Here is a 17,060-nt window from a genome sequence, read left to right on the forward strand (position 1 = left end):
ATCCGATCTGATGGCCCATTTATGAAAGCCCCGCTGGCCCTATTTTGGGAGACATCGCAGGTCTTGATGAGTCCTGATGAACATCACATTGATACAATGTAGACTTTATGTAGCAATTCTCTATTATTTCAATTGGATCTGTGATGCTTTATAGGGATACTGGCAGAGATTTGACACCATGGTGGTTAAGCTTTGCTCCTGAGTCTAGGCTTTGGCTGGTCATACACATGGGCAATTTTCTAGAACTTTCTGCTTTGTAGGTGATGGGGGCTGATAGTTCCTAAATCAGATCTTTGGGGAAGCCTTGTTGACCCATTTTGGGAGTGATCAGGGGACTTTTAAAAGCTAGGTGTTTCTGATGATGAGTTCTGATGGGCATCACATTGATGCAATGTAGACTTTATGTAGCAAGTCTCTATTATTGTAATTGGATCTGATATGCTTTAAAGGGATAGATGCAGAGATTGGACACCACGGCGGTTAAGCTTTGCTGCTCAACCTTTCCACTGTCCATTTATATACTTTTGTGGCACTTTAAAGTTTGTAGGTGAAGGAGGTGGCCATTCCAAAATCAGATCTGATGGCCCATTTATGAAAGCCTTGCTGGCCCTATTTTGCGAGAGATCAGGGGTCTTCTCAAAGCTAGACCTAGGATGACAATGGTCACTCATAGTATTGTATTTGTGGAGGAGCAGCGTTGTCACCCTAAACAAAAGCAGTGTTGTCACCCTAGACAAGAATAGTGTTGTCACCCTACAAAAGAGCAGTGTTGTCACCCTTGGCAAGATCAGTGTTGTCACCCTAGGCAGGATCATCATTGTCACCCTAGACAAGAACAGTGTTGTCACCTAGACAAGAGCAGTGTTGTTACCCTGAGCAGTGTTGTTACCCTAGGCAGGGTCAGCGTTGGCACCCTAGACAAGAGCAGTGTTGTTACCCTAGACAAGAACTGTGTTGTCACCCTAGACAAGAGCAGTGTTGTTACCCTAGACAAGAACTGTGTTGTCACCCTAGATAAGAGCAGTGTTGTCACCCTAGGCAGGAGCAGTGTTGTCACCCTAGATAAGAGCAACATTGTCACCCTAGGCAGGAGCAGCGTTGTCACCCTAGATAAGAGCAGTGTTGTCACCCTAGATAAGAGCAGTGTTGTCACCCTAGGCAGGAGCAGCGTTGTCACCCTAGATAAGAGCAGTGTTGTCACCCTAGATAAGAGCAGTGTTGTCACCCTAGGCAGGAGCAGCGTTGTCACCCTAGATAAGAGCAGTGTTGTCACCCTAGGCAGGAGGACAGACGTTGGTGATACCACAAATCTTTCCTGATATTGCATTTAGGACTGGTGCTCAGCAACTGTTCAGAATTCACCTCCCATATTCGGTTTTGTTTTGTGAAACTGACGCTTTCTTTTATGTCTCATTGTGTCCATTCAGCATGCCATCCATATAAGAATCAGAGTTCACTTCTGGATGGGTACCCGTGGCAGGAATCTATCTCTCTCTCTCTATCCCTATCTATCTATCTATCTATCTATCTATCTATCTATCTATACCTATCTCTCTCTCTCTCTCTATCTATCTCTCTCTCTCTATCTATCTCTCTCTCTCTCTATCTATCAATCTATATTCTCTCTCTCTCTCTCTCTCTCTCTCTCTATCCCTATCTCTCATCTATCCTTTTTCTATCCCTGTCATCATTGATGGGTCCTCCTGTTTTTGGGAGGTACATTCTGTGTATTGTGGAGTTGCTCAGTTAAGGTTTAGTTGAGCGCGGCCTCCTCATACGAGGGGAGGCCAATAAGTTCTTTCCCTCACCATGATCTAGATGTGGCGGGGATCTGGAATTCTGCAGGTTTATAGGTTGATATCTTAGTAATATGCATGTCAATATTTGTTTTTGTAGGTCGTGGTGAATTATAGTTAGAGCCAAGAGAAATGGAGTCGGTGTCATGCCGGACAAAGTTGAATACCGAGCTCACTTTTCGCCACCACACTTGGTTCTGTGGCAGTTGACGTACGACCTTCCCTTGGGGTCATCTTGTATATTTGTGCGACCACACTTGAATTCTCTCTTCCATCGTTGGACAGTCTCACATGATGGACAATCCTCTCCATACACAGCTGACATCTCTTCATGGATTATTTGGGCAGATTTCCCTTGAAGATGGAGGAACCTAATCACGGCTCGGTATTCAACTTTGTCCGGCATGACACCGACTCCGTTTCTCTTGGCTCTAACTATAATTCACCACGACCTACAAAAACAAACATTGTCATGCATATCACTAAGATATCCCCCTATAAACCTGCAGAATTCCAGATCCCCGGCACATCTAGATCGTGGTGAGGGAAAGAACTTATTGGCCTCCTCTGGTATCACTTACAATCTGTCAGAGTTTTGATCCTCTTTCTGGATTTCAGAAGCCATCATTGTATGGGATGGGGGGGGGGTCGTCATGCCTCGGTGGGTATGTGCCATGTAGCAGCCGTCTGCCTCATAGGGGATGAAATAAACAAGCTCCTTCTCACTGAGCCACAAGCTGAGTTTTTGGCTGCGCGGCTCATTTTTGGAATTCCGCAGAGTGTGTACCGGAGTCGGCTGTGTTGTTGTTTATGGAAACCTGGAGCTGAGACTTTCTAAAGATTAGTGTAATCCGGTTCATATATTAACACCCCGGGAGATCTGCAAGACATGAGCACCACGTGCCTCACTTTTTAACTGACTGCGCACTATACAGCAGGAGTAGGCAAACTCCAGCTGTGACGAAACTACAAATCCCACCATGCCTTTGCCTCTGGGAGTCATACTTGTGGCTGTCATAGTCTTGCAATGCCTCATGGGAGTTCTACTGCAGGTAGAGGGCCGGCATTTGCCTGCAGTTTGGGCCAATGTAAAGGGGATTGCACAATCTCTGTAAAGTGTAAAGGGAAAATATAAAGCAACCTCGGCACTCCAGCTGTTGTGGAACTATAAGTCCCATGAGGCATTGCAAGACTCTGACAGCCACAGACATGACTCCCAGAGGCAGAGGCATGATGGGAGCACAGCTGGAGGGCCGAGGTTGCCTACACCTCCTATAAAGGGTTTGAGTCAATGTTGTTCTAGTTGTTTTTTGTTTATAATTGTTGTTTTGTATCTTTTCTTGTTACATTGTAAACACAATCTTTATTTGATAAATACATTTAATGCGTGACAAAATATTGTCTCCTGATTGTACAATCTCCTTTAGATGTTTCATAAGCCATGTAATACAAGGGCCAGGCCGACTGGATACAGATTAATTGGATTGGTTAGGTTTGTCCTCATGTTTGTTAGTTTTGGTAAATCTAAAGAGGATTGTACAGAGATTGTTGTTTTTTTTAATGCTATCACAGGCGCCATTAAGTTGGCCATACACATTACAAACCGATTGTATGGTTTTCTTTAGGGATGCACCGATACCACTTTTTTAAGACCGAGTACGAGTACCGGTACTCACCGATACCAATTACCGATACCAATTACTGATACTTTTTCTTAAAGGGGCAGGTCACATTTTTTCTAAACCAATACAAAATAATGATTTTAGGTCAGTTTCTTCATATTATGAAGAACATGAACATTAAATGAATATTTATCATGCCATTGCTAACTAAGGCTTGTATCCCCATAGTGGGGAAAATAGACGAGCACATGTCCAGACCCAGACCAGAACACTGTATAGTGTGGCACAGCTATATCCAATTCTGCATACCTGGCTTTATATTATAATTTTTTTTATAATATAAAGCCAGGTATGCAGAATTGGATATAGCTGTGCCACACTATACAGTGTTCTGGAGTCTGGACATGTGCTCATCTATTTTCCCCACTAGGGGGATACAAGCCTTAGTTAGCAATGGCAAGATCTACTTATTAATTTCATTATTTAATGTATTTTTAATGAAACCCAGCCTTACACAGAGCATAACACATGCAGGCTGGTGTGAATGGGCCCTAGCAGTTCTGTTATCCTTCAGGGGCCCCGTTTTGTATGGTGGAGACCATGATGGGTAGCTGCATTTGGGATTGGTAAGCTGTCCGATGTTTGTTTCTTCTTGTAAACATCGGAATGCTTGTAAAGTCCTCGGCATCCAGCGCGGATTTATGGACTTGTACTTTGGGTTCAACTACAAACAGCTGCAATAAACAAATTCCTATTTTCTTAGGGATTAGCATAAAAACGGGACTGCACTTAAAATGGTGATGTGCCTTTCTACTGTGCGTCATTCAGGACGTGAAATGTTAACGAGATAATTATGCTCGCCGTCATGTGATCATCGCCACTTTGCTCGTTAACACTCTTCCTATAAACGTTTATTGCCCATTGCCATGCCAGTATTATCCTAGTAGTGGACTATGGCGGTGTGTAAAACTGCAGCAGATCTGATTGGTTGCTGTAGGGAACTGCTGGCGTTTTCATCCGTCTGAGTCAATGGAAACCATTGGTTCACATTCACCTCTCTTGGGTATCGGGTGGTCTTCTCTCTAAAATGTTTGCCCTCTCCTTCGCCATCTAGTGGCAGACATCTGTAATGCAGATAGTAAGTAACGCAGGGTTCAGTAGTAACTCAGGTGTCAGTAGTAACTCAGGTGTCAGTAGTAAGTGATGCAGAGTTCAGGAGTCAGTACTAAGTAACGCAGGGTTCAGTAGTAAGTGATGCAGAGTTCAGGGGTCAGTACTAAGTAATGCGGAGTTCAGGGGTCAGTACTAAGTAATGGAGAGTTCGGGGTTCAGTAGTAAGTGATGCAGAGTCCAAGAGGCAGCCATCACAGCATGTACAAAACTGGCTGTATCTGACTGCAGTTCACTGCCGCTGGGGTTGTTTGTTTCCCAGGGACAGACCTCTCAAAACGGGGACTAATTGTAACCTTGCACTGCGGTCATCTGGTACTGAGTATAAATTCATGCTCGGTGCACTATGATAGGAAATATTTTAAAAAGTTGTTCTTGTTAGGTTTGGTGTTTAATCTGCAGTCTCAGCTTTCATCTCCATTCTGACCTGACTTAACCTCTGACTGGTGCTTGATGAGCTCAGTTAGGTATAATGGCCTGTACACTGTTGTGCTTCAACACATGTGTTTAGATGTGCTAAAGTGCATGTTTGGGTTCTATTTTGAGAGGTCCACTCCTTGGTTTAGGTGAAATGTTTAAAGGTCCACTCTTTGGTTTGGTTGATATTTTGAGAGGGCCACTCTTTGGTTTGGGTGATAAATGACAGGTCCGCTGTTTGGTTTGGGTGCTATTTTCAGAAGTCCACTCTTTGCTTTGAGTGATATATGACAGGTCCACTTTGATTAGGCAAAGAAAATAATGCAGAGGGTAGTAATCTATTAAACCATTCAAGACGGGAACACAAAACTGAAATCTTCATTTCTGTGGATTCCGGGCTCTTTGTGTCACTTTAATTATTGTATAATACATGAATTTAGCCCCCGGATCTTATTGAGCTGCGTCGTGTCCGCGGGCCCATAGAAAGGGCCTCACAAATCTCCTTTTAGAACAAGCTCGTCCCATACACAGCGCGCATCTTGTTCACCATCCTTGTATACTAACTACATCCAGATGAAGGGCGATGGGGAGGAGAGACGGCGAATTAAAGGCAACATTCCTAAAATGGCCAGTTACACATATGGGCATCATTTACTGGGCGCAGATTACACGCATTCCCCAAATTGTTTTCAGATTGACATACGTGTGTGCGAGGACATGGAGCTGGGAAAGTACTGCAACGTGCTTTTGTTGTAAGGAGGACTTTGCCTTTGCGAAAACCGTACACAAGATGAAATCTAATCAATTTTTTATTGATTACATTTATTATCTGCATTTATATAGCTGCAGCAATTTACGCGGCGCTTTACATTGCGTTCATCAGTCCCCGCCCTCGAGGAGCTTACAATCTAAAGCTGGACATTAAGAAAAATCGAGCAGCGTGTGGCCCCCTCAGGAACACCGACTCTGGCCCCTCGATTTAAAAATCGACTTTTGCCAAAGGAGCCAGTCCAGAAATCCTTGGTCGGACAGCGTCTGCAACCAATCAGCTGCGGTCACTGTTCAGCTAATTCTGACAGTGGCACACCCACTTCTGTTAGAATAGGGGATAGGGGGGATTCACACATCCATGCTACATAGAGCGGTTTCTTATTTTTCCCACGGGCCAGAACTAGAAAAAACAATCAGTGCATGGCCAGTCTAAGGTTCCAATCTCACCTACATACTAAGGCAGGGATAGGAAACCTTGGAACTCCAGCTGGGCTGACACTACAAGTCCTATCATGCCTGTGGCTGTGAGTTTGGCAATGCCTTACTGGACTTGTAGTTCCAGAACAGCTGGCTTACCAACCTCTAGGGCTGATTTAGACAGGAAACAATTAGCCTACCAGCATGTCTTTGGAGTGTGGGAGGAAACATCAAGCACAGGGAGAACATGCAAACGACATGCATATAGTGTCCTGGTTAGGATTTGAATCAAGGATCCCTATGCAGCAAGGTAGACTGCTAAATAATGAGCCAACGTACTATCCTCTTAATATAATATGAGAGAGCAGGGGTAGGCAACCTTGGCACTCCTCCCTCCTTGCATGTCATAGTCCTCTCCTCTTCTGGAAATATTTGATTACTGTCTGTGCTGGACCAGCCCCTCCACCCTTCCCTTCCCCTCCCCTCACCTTAGGGTGGCCACGTGTCAAGGATTCACCCGGGCAGTCAGCTGCCATGAAACCCGGACATAAATGTCAGGCAGACCGGGGCAACCAAAATTATTTATAGGGGCTACTGGCCCCCCACTGAAAATAGTATTGACTGTGATATTTGCATAGGAATGGGTGACGCTATTTACATAGGAACAAGCCACGACTCATTCTCCCCAAAAAATTCCTGTGCGTTGCTACAGTGTTCGGGTTTCGTTTAAAAGAAAAGGTGGCAACCCTACCTCACCTCCCTACATAACCTTTTATGTAGCAACCGTGGGAGGAGAGAAGGGGAATGCTATAGGACAGTGGTGGCGAACCTTGGCACTCCAGCTGTGCCAAAACTACAAATCCCAACATGCATCTGCCTCTGGGAGTTATGTCTGTGGCTGTCAGAGCCTTGCAATGCCTCATGGGACTTGTAGTTCGAAAACAGCTGGAGTGCCAAGGTTCGCCACCACTGCTATAGGACATGGGTAGGCAACCTCAGCACTCCAGCTGTTGTGGAACTACAAGTCCCATGGGTACAACCTATGACAATATCGCCATGTGTATTCCTGCTTGACATCTTGCATGTGGCGGGTTTCAGATAAAAAGCAGATGACGTCTTAGCGTTCGGAAAAATTGGGTTTTTTTTTTTTTTTGTAATGTTCCTTTACATTGACCTCGTTTGACTCTCGGGAAGCAGAGTGCTCTATAAGTGTTCTGTAAGATGAGACATAAGCTGTTCTACTCAAAGCAGAACAAAATGTGTATTTTCAGCAAATACGCCGTCTGATTTATCATCGGGGGACTTATGTTTGACTTTTACCTTCTTGCTGCGTCCTATTTACATTGTCCTGTCTATTATTATTATACGGGATTTATATAGCGCCAACGGTAATAGAGTGATCTTAAAGGAGAACTATGGGGTTAAGGCTTTTCCCCATAGTTCTCCTTAGGGTAACAGAAGGACACAAACTAGCGTCCTCCCGTCACCCTAGGCTCAGTATACCGCGAGCTGCTGCTCGCGGTATACTGGGACGCCGCAGCTGAAGCGGATCCCGACAATTATGTCTGGATCCGCCCAGCTGCGTGACTGACAGCTGGCTCTGCCTATCTAGAGGCAGAGCCAGCTGTATCCTCCCCCGTTCGTTCCGCCAGTCAGCGCTGGCGGATCGGAGCGGGGAGGGGGGAATCCAGCCCCTCCCCTGTCATGGCAGAGAGCCGTGGCAGGATCGAGAGGTGAGCGAACGCCGATATATGTTCGCTCACCTCCCGATCTACTGAGCCGACCTGTGACAGTCTCATTGTCATAGGTCGGCTAGAACTATGAGGTGAGTGGAAATCACTCATGTCATAGTTCTCCTTTAAAGTCAAAAGGTTTTTTCAGCTATTTCAAATGCTGTTGAAATCACTTACAATGGATGAAGCTCCTTGATGTCTAAAAAGCTTAATTTCCTGCAGAATCAGCTGGTCCCCTGAGCACTTGCCCTGTATTAGGGTGACCTCTTTCCTTTGCCGGGTCCTATGGAGCCACCCTCGTAACACATAGGTACAGCAAGGAAAGCAAATCCCATGCTCCTCCTTCCTGCCTTTCATATATTGGTGCTTACGAATCCCTAGATGTTGCGGCTGCATTCGTTTTCATTTTAGTTTTCCCTTTAATTTTCACCCGGTGATCCTGCCAGTAACACACTCCCTGTCCTAGTAGCTGATTGTAGTAGTTTTCACTTAACGTGACCGCTGCGTAGGATTGGCGTGAGCGACACAGTTTTGCGACAGGTTTACTTTAGCCCTTTAAACAACGTTGTACTGCCGGTGGGGTTACATGGGTTTCCCGGTCATATTGTCACTCTGATTGGCTGTCTGTCACTGGGATCACATGATTGGGATAGGTCATAAACAGTGACCAGGAGCTGTCAGTGGTGCTGGCCATACACATATATGTGGCAGCAGAGTGGGTGGACTTTAACTCTGCGCTGCCAAATATACATACAACCAGTGTGCCTTATTTGAGCTCGGGGCGCCGAGTGAGCCCCGCTCCAACCACAAACAAGGGACTTCAAATGCATAACAATCGAGCCAGCCAAACAACAGGGAGCCGGCTTCCTGGGCAATCAGGAAGCTGGGCAGCATGTCATCACATGCTGCCCGGCTTCCTGATTATCCAGGAAGCCAGCTCCGTGCCAGCGGAAGCACTGGTATCGGTACCCCGTATTGGCAAATATCAGTACTCGTACTTGGTACAGAAAAATCGGTATTGGTGCGTCCCTTACTTGTGATGCCATGTGTATCTGCCATCAATAAAATGACGTATTGATGCATTGTGCGGGTGACTATCTCCTCTTATTTTGAATTTGTGTGCTGCCAACCACACATCATTCCAGCACAATTCTACATACTACAATGGGATTTCGTCTGGGTCTGGTGTGCAATGAGATACCTGTTTTTTTGGGGATATACCAAGACACAAAATGTATGGTAAACAGTAGAGATGCAGCGACACCAAGTACCGTACTCGGTACAAGTACAAATACAGATACTTTTCGAGCTCCAAGACTAGACTAGAGAAAAATTCAAACGTTCGGAGGCAGCTGTCATTTGTAAGGAGCACACAGAGCTCCTGGGATTTGTACATCTCTGTTTTAATGTAAGATTTTATTTTTATAAATATATAAAGGGATGCACCGATACCATTTTTCCAAGTACGAGTACTGATACATTTTCGTTTATTGTCATGTGACAGTTTTTCTAAAACAATATCGACTAATGATTTCAGGACAGTGGTGGAGCGCCAGAACCAGGTCCCAGCTGCAACCGCTGCAACCCTGGTAGTTCTCATGAAAATGCCAAGTATCCGCGCTGGTACTGGAAAAGTATTGGTGCATCCCTAGTAAACAGTAATAAGCAGGCTGCTTGTGGCCCGGCAGAGGGTCTAATCCTTCACCACTCCATCCAAAACTGGCTTTGGATACACTGTAACGCCTTCATGACTTCAGTGTAATATATATATGTCAGGACAGTGGGTGGATCTTAACGCCCAACTGCTGCCTATATGCCTCGCTGTGTTGTTTTGGGAAATGCTCAAACGGCGCCCCCAGAACGGTGTGGTCACCGGCAACTCATAGTCAACTGCCGACAATCAGGAGGTTTATGTCATCACTCTGTAGCCAATCACGGTGAACATAAAGAGCCGACTCCCTCCGGCAGCAAGGGGTTAACCACCCTTATTGTTATTGACTTAACCCGAAAAGTATTTCGTTAATTCCTGAAGGCGAGATTAAAATGCAGAATGCGTCCAGAAGATTGTAAACCTCAGTTCCAGTCACACCATACTAGATCTCTCCAGAGCAAACTCTCCAGGACTTCATAAACCGATAAATATTTTCCTTGGCCCGAGACAACAGAAACAAAGTCAAAGAATAACAAAATAAATGTGTTTTCACAATATCTTCCTGTAAATAAAATTCTGAGGATGTTTTGTCAAATAGCTTAACCCCGATCTTTTTTTAAAAGATCTGAACTTGTTATTGGAGCAAAATTCTTCATAACTAGAATCCCAATTCTTTGTAAAGTAGATGTCAACTCAATCACCGCAATCTCATATAAGCTTTCACATGCTAATGTCAGCTCAAAAGTTGTTTTTTCACCCATCGAAGGAGAACTATGAGCTGAGTGCTTTTCACTCACCTCATAGTTCTAGCCGACCTGTGACAATGAGACGGTCACAGGTCGGCTCAGTAGATCGGGAGGTGAGCGAACACATACCAGGTTCGCTCACCTCTCGATCCTGTCAGTCACGCAGCTGGGCGGATCCAGACATAATTCTCGGGATCCGCTTCAGCTGCGGTGTCTCAGTATACCGCGAGCAGCTCGCGGTATACTGAGACTAGGGTGACGGGAGGACGCCAGTTTGTGTTCTCCCGTTACCCTAAGGAGAACTATGTGGAAAAGCCTTAACCCCATAGTTCTCCTTTAAACTAGTAAATGATGATGCTGCCATTAAGGTCTTTGTTCAGGTAAAAAAAAAAAGGTACATGTACCTGTTTTTGCGTCACACGGCACGCGTCTTTTTTAGCCGCAATCAATTGCACGGACGGAAACACGGTGGGAAACCGTGCAATCTGCCCGGCGCGACTCGGATGCCATTAGAAAATAATGGCACTCAGAGCGCGATCGCCCGTGGTGGTCGACTCCGTGACTGCGCGGCAATCCGCGCGGGGAGGAGTCGCCCAGGCGTAAACCTAGCCTTAGAGTTCTTCTATATCACATCAAATCCGAATGACTGTACTTGCCAGTATCTAGGACAGTGGTGGCGAACCTTGGCACTCCAACTGTTTTGGAACTACAAGTCCCATGAGACATTGCAGCAAGGAAATACAGTATTTCCTTATTCAATCTTAGTGGGGGGTGAGAAAAAACAGTTTGCATCCAGGGGTGATTGTCCGCAAGTAATCACAGCATGTCTGATTATATGCAACCAGGCGCGGTTGCTGTCAGCTGTCATGGCTTTGTACAGCGTTTCCAGTCTGCTCTTTGTATGAGTCTCACAACGCAATTCGTGAGACTCATCTAATCAGCGTGAATGGGGCCTCCGTGAGCCTTGTAAAGCTTTCAGAAGAATGGTACCTGGAGTTGGGCTTTAACTTTGAACATGTATTTGTTTTATAGGCGTTATGATGTCAGGATGTGGCTGTGGTCAATGCCTGGTCAGCTCCGTAGAGTGCTTGGCCAGCAGGACGGTTTGTCTTTCTTGCTGAGTGTCGGTAAATTTAGCCGATCTCTTGTTTTAGCGTTTTTTTTTCGGGTGGTGTTCAGCCTCCTTTCATCTGTGTGACAAACACCCTCCGTGCTCCCCTGTGTCTTCTATAGCTTGGAGCAGCAAAGCTCAAATATATTACTCAGGAAGTCTGCAGACCACAGGGTCTGCGGTCGGAAGGGATGCAGGCTGCTGCTGAATGTCAGCATTGGCTCCAGGACAGATCGTGCCAGGATGTTCCCCTCCCTCCCCGTAAATGAAGGAAATTATGGGATCCTCTCACCTCCGCTGCCAATATCAAAGTTAGATTCCCGGAAGGGACTTCTAAGCAGTCTGCGCTTCAATAGCGTTCGTTTATAAAGAACTTTGGGGAACTAAAAGCTTACCCTTGCAATGGGGCTACGAGCGCACTGCAAGGGTTAAGTGCTCGTTTTGTCTAGGGGGCTCAAAAAAAGCTAATACTCACCTGATCCTCGGTCCCTCTGGGCTGTAAGACTGATTCCTACATGCCCTTCTCCTCTAGGCTCTGGTGATCTAAGGACCTGTGGCGTCATCACGTCTGATGCAGGTCCATTGATTTGCATTAGACGCAAGGCCACTGAGTGACATTTCATAGCCAGACGGAGAAGGGGAGAGGTGAGTGCTGACCGCCCACATGCAGCCATTTGCTCGAGGCCTAGATGCAATATTCCTGTTTTAGGTAGAGACTGCTGGGCCGAGTCATCTTAGGACTCATGGAGGCTTCATTGGGGAGATCTCCAGGGCGTAGTTCTCGATACTCATCCAGTGAGAAATCAGCAATGGTAGCACCCATGATTTTCTTACCAATTAGATATTGGTGGAGTGCTGGACCTAATAGAACATATGACCTTGTGTGATCTCCAATCTCATGAAGCAGCTCCCTGTCACACACGGTGCCCCATGGGTCCCCGAGGCAATCCAAAGAAAGTCCAATGGATGAGAGGGCCACAATTATATAGTTTGTCTATTTATTAATCTTGATAAAAGGTCAATAGGTAATGGCCTAAAAACGCATTAAGGGGGCTCACTACTCCCCTTCCTCAGGGTTTAAACTGCTGGTGATAGATGGAAATACTAGATAATATGAGGAAAGAATCAAGGATTGGAACGATGACAGTGGACAGTGCGGGCGCCAGACTGACAGCTTTGTCTGCTTGGCGCCCACGTTACCATCAATCTGTTCCATAATTCTTTGCTCATCTTGTCCAGTATTTCCATCAATCACCACCAGTGAAAATCACAAGGAAGGAGGGGAGATGTGAGTCCCCGAAATGCATTGCCTATTACCTATTGATCTTTAAACCAAGGAGGGCACGGACAAGATTAGGGATCACCTAATGTGCATATTCACAGCCCTAGGGTTCAGAAATTAAATTAAAATGTTATGTTTAAAGATTTTAAACACCTGTATGGGTACTAGAAACTATGAAATCTTTTTTTGTAGCCTGCACTTCTTCTTAAAGCTGCACTGCAGGTATCAGGCCCCCCCTATAAAGAGGCAGCCTGAGGTGGTTGCCTCAGGCGGCATCTCATTGGGTCACATGGGGGCATTGCCGGCCCCTGTCCGACCTGAGCATCCCAGGTTACTGAGAGCTCTTAGCAACCTGTGACGCTCTCTCTGGCATCTCGCCCAGCTCACTGACGTCACTGGTTGCTAGGAGCTGGGCGGCACACAACCAGTACATCAGTGATCTGGGCGGGAATGCTGGAGAGAGCGTGGCACGGGCTGAGGTACTATGCACTCCCCCCACATAGCGTGCACCTTCCAGCATGCCCCCTCCCTGGTAACTCCAGTACTCCCATTTACCACCGCACCCCAACATGGACCATGCCCACCAGCACCCACTGACCCTCCCACCCCAGGCAGAAAAAAAGCATAGGGACACTCCTAGCGGACATTACACAAAAATCACCCTTACAGTGGGTTGTCCCCCCTCTGTACAACAAGGGTTAAATGCTTGTAAGGTCTAGAGGGTAAATAAGCTGTAATACTCACCGTATCCCTCGTTCTGGCAGGCATTGTCCATGCTTTTCGACTGGCCCTCCGAAGCCTTTTCTCTAAGGCGCTCCAACTGGCTGTCACACTGTGACATCATCAATCACAATGCAGGACCAGTAGTAGTGCAATGTACGTGAGGATGGGGAGGACCCAACCAAAGCGACGGAGAACGCCAAAACCTGCCGGAGTGAGGAATATGAAGAGTGTTACAGTGTATTCCTCTACTCCCTGGGCTTTACAAGCATTTACCCTAGCAGTGCAAGGATGACCCCTGGAAGAGGGGTTGGGGGGGACCCACAGCAAGGGTAGTTTTTTGTGTAATTCCCGGAGTACTTGTTATAGGTTGTCTGTTTGTCCTGTAACAAGTTCAGGCTCCAAATATATTAGTACAAAAATACCGTTCTAGTTGTATAATTATACGCTTGCGGGAAGTTGCTGTAAAAATATCTTTTGGAAGGAAAGAATTGTTGTTGTGTCCTCCGAGGAATAACACCAAAGCTATACTTAGGCTGGAAAATTTTTGAAAAAAGGCCTTAACATAAAATTAAAGTTCATTGGTGTAAAAAGGACTATCCCAAAACATGGAAAATACTAGCAATATGTACCCAAAAGTTTAGGCTGAACGCCAGGATAAGTAAATATTGTCCTCATACAAGAGCCATGTGTATTCTTCTTGAATCTTGGTGAGCTTTGTGATCTGTGCAGTAATCCAGTGTGACACTTGGAGCTTCCTGTAATAAAGACCTCTCGCTCTTCCCTAACATTTTATCATACGTTGGTATAAATCAGGGGTGAGCAATTCATTTTCTCAAGGGCTCACATGAGAAACTGGGACTATTGTGGAGGGCCGAACCAATAGACATTGTAGGTGTGACGGCCCATTCATACCTATGCCGTGCATTAATTGCAAGGTTCCGTGCGATTAACGCACGGTGCCAAGCAATGCACCCACTGTGCACCTACCATTTGAATGGCACCCCATACGCAGCTCCTGGATGCAATGCAATCGACCGCACTGCAACGCTCAGTTAAAAAAAGTAGTGGTTGCAACACACCTGCTGCACTGTAATGCCCGGTAAGCGTGTTGCGTGGCACCATGCGTTAATCGCACAGAACCATGCGATTAACGAATGCCATAGTTGAATGAATCCTTATTGTCTCCACATAGAATGGGGCACATACATTATTTTATTATTTTATTAAGATACTCTTCCATCCTCCTTTAAAGCTAGGGGCAGGAACATATTGCAGGAACATATTGCAGGAACATATTGGACATTGCAGGAACACAATGGACATTGTCATTGATATCATTGGTTGCTAGGACACCAGGGGTCCTAGCAACCAAGGACTGAAGAGGACCGTGGTGTGGAAACTGGCCGATTACTGACCAGGCTATGGCTTGCAGTGGGCACATCCATTGTCAGCCAAGCATAACATGCCGGACAGGGACAAATGGCTGGATATGGCCCTTGGGCCGTAAAATGCCCAGGTCTGGTGTAAATAATGCTTCTGGTATGGCTGCAGGAGCATGGTGAGCAATGGTGTACCAGATTACTGTGCTGGTCTCTGAACCATCTTTTACTGGTAGTGTGCTAACGCCCCGAATGGGTTGTGAAGGCGCAGGGGATGCTTGTACGCCCAAAAATTGATTTAAAATTGTTCATCTAGACAGCAACATATCCTATACATTGCATATAGTAATTTTTGTATGACCTCTTCTGGTTAATTTACATACAGTACATCCAGAATGATATGTTGTTGTGCCTTATAAAGACTGTAGGGTAAATATTCCCCATTCTATTACGTGAATTGTTTGTTCTCATCAGATCTGCCTCCTGCATTTTATTCATTGGTCATCGTAGGTTCCCATGAAGCGGTTTCGCTAAGCACTGTTTGCGTATAAACTGGCCAAGTCACATGACCACATCGCAGTTCCCAAAAATTGGCAATGCTTTTTATGAAATGAGAAGCAGACTTGTTTAGTAATAATCAGCAGAGAATTAGAGGGAAACTTTCAGTAACTTCACATGTCTGCATGAATAAATTCCTGACAATTAACAGCTACAGTATCGCTTATACCTTTTATCATCAAAAAGCCATCCTTGGGCTTCAGTCCAGTGAGTTTGCCTAGGCTGAGATGATGTCATCCGTGTGCTGCAGGCAGGGGGAGCATTTCCTTAGTCTCCAGTCCTCCGGGGATGTACGTACATTGTAACCTTATATCAAGTCACAAGGTGAGAGGTTACAGCAGGGGCTGATCTGCGTCAGAGATTTGGCTCTGTCCTTCTGGAGAGAAAAGCAGATGACTGCATTGTCAGGGGGAGTACTGTGATCTCTGTGAGAGGTAGTTAATACCTACAGGGTGCACTGACGCATTACACAGCATGCTGCACTTAATATGTAAAGGTTTATCTAATGCTAGGTCTTCTGTAGTGGCAGATCATCATTTTGTGACACTGTTGCATTAGTCTTGCCTACACTTCAGCTGTGCTGATACCTTAGGCACCCTGAGCCCAGGACAGGTTCACTTCAATGATTTAAAACAGATGTGCCCTTGAAAAGTTTAATTTAAGGCAGACCCTCCTTTGATGTCGCTCTCCCTCACATGCTTCCAGCTGATATTTTGGTACCTGGAACTTGCACAGTTTGACTCAGCCTGTTTGTCTTGTGCTTCTGCAGGCTGCGATCCAGAAACGAACGTTGTCATAGGAACTCCTAATGAAGGGTTTTTGACCAAATAAAGTAATTTAGGTTTTTTGCATAGTCAGTGTAACTCAGGGAAACTGGTAAGGTTTTAGTAGCCTCGGTCAGCACATTCATAGTAGGTCCTCAGTGAATGATCCTGGGCACCATCCAACCCTGAAGACTAAGGACATCTGGTGGTAAAAAGGAAGTACTGCGGAGGACAGCTTTGGATTGAAGGTTAACATGGCTGGCTGTGCTGCTATTGTATTTTAGGCTGCTGATGGGGGAACATTTTTTTATTTTTTTTTAAGTTGGACTTTAAAACATTTTTTGTGATTGGGTTTACATATTCTTCCAGTGATCTTTCCATGAACATGCAGGCTTGGATCATCTAAGATGGTTTACTTTGACGTGGGCACTAGTAATGCACCAGTTGCATTGCTCAAGATGAAGCCATGCAAATGTTGTGTCATTTATTTGCTAATTTATTTATTTGTCATTTATTATCTGAAAAAAAAATATATCTACTAATTTTTCTGGTTATTGCCCATTGTTTGAAGTTAAAATTAGGTGTTTCTAGAGATGAGTGGCATCTGTGGGGCTTCTGTTTTAGTAGTGAGGGCTGGTGTGCCTGGTGACCGCTGACCTTCTCAAGGGTAAAGTGCATGTTGACGACCAGCATTCACAGACTATGTCTGGGTAAAAGGGGGCAAGGGTTCCCAGAATATTGTGCTGAGGGAGCCAGATGAAAACCAGCCTATGGACTGTAGTGGCCGTCTTGGGGGTAGAGGTCACCCACAAGTTGGTAGTTTCAAGCTAGGGGCTTTGGGCCAGCTGTTCCTCTGACCTTCACAAGGGTAAAGTGAATGCCGACGATTAGCATTCACAGGCTATGCCTGGGTAAAAGGG

General features: G+C 45.6%; 1 protein-coding gene across 1 annotated transcript in view; it reads left to right on the forward strand.

The window, feature by feature from the left end:
- The window catches only part of TIMP2 (TIMP metallopeptidase inhibitor 2), a 33,164-nt gene that overhangs the window by 558 nt on the left and 15,546 nt on the right, over positions 1-17,060 (forward strand). The gene's annotated exons all lie outside the window — the stretch shown is intronic.

Source organism: Nanorana parkeri, unplaced genomic scaffold, assembly GCF_000935625.1.
Source record: "Nanorana parkeri isolate BGI_ZX_2015 unplaced genomic scaffold, ASM93562v1 scaffold1106, whole genome shotgun sequence".
NCBI classification, from domain to species: Eukaryota; Metazoa; Chordata; class Amphibia; order Anura; family Dicroglossidae; genus Nanorana; species Nanorana parkeri.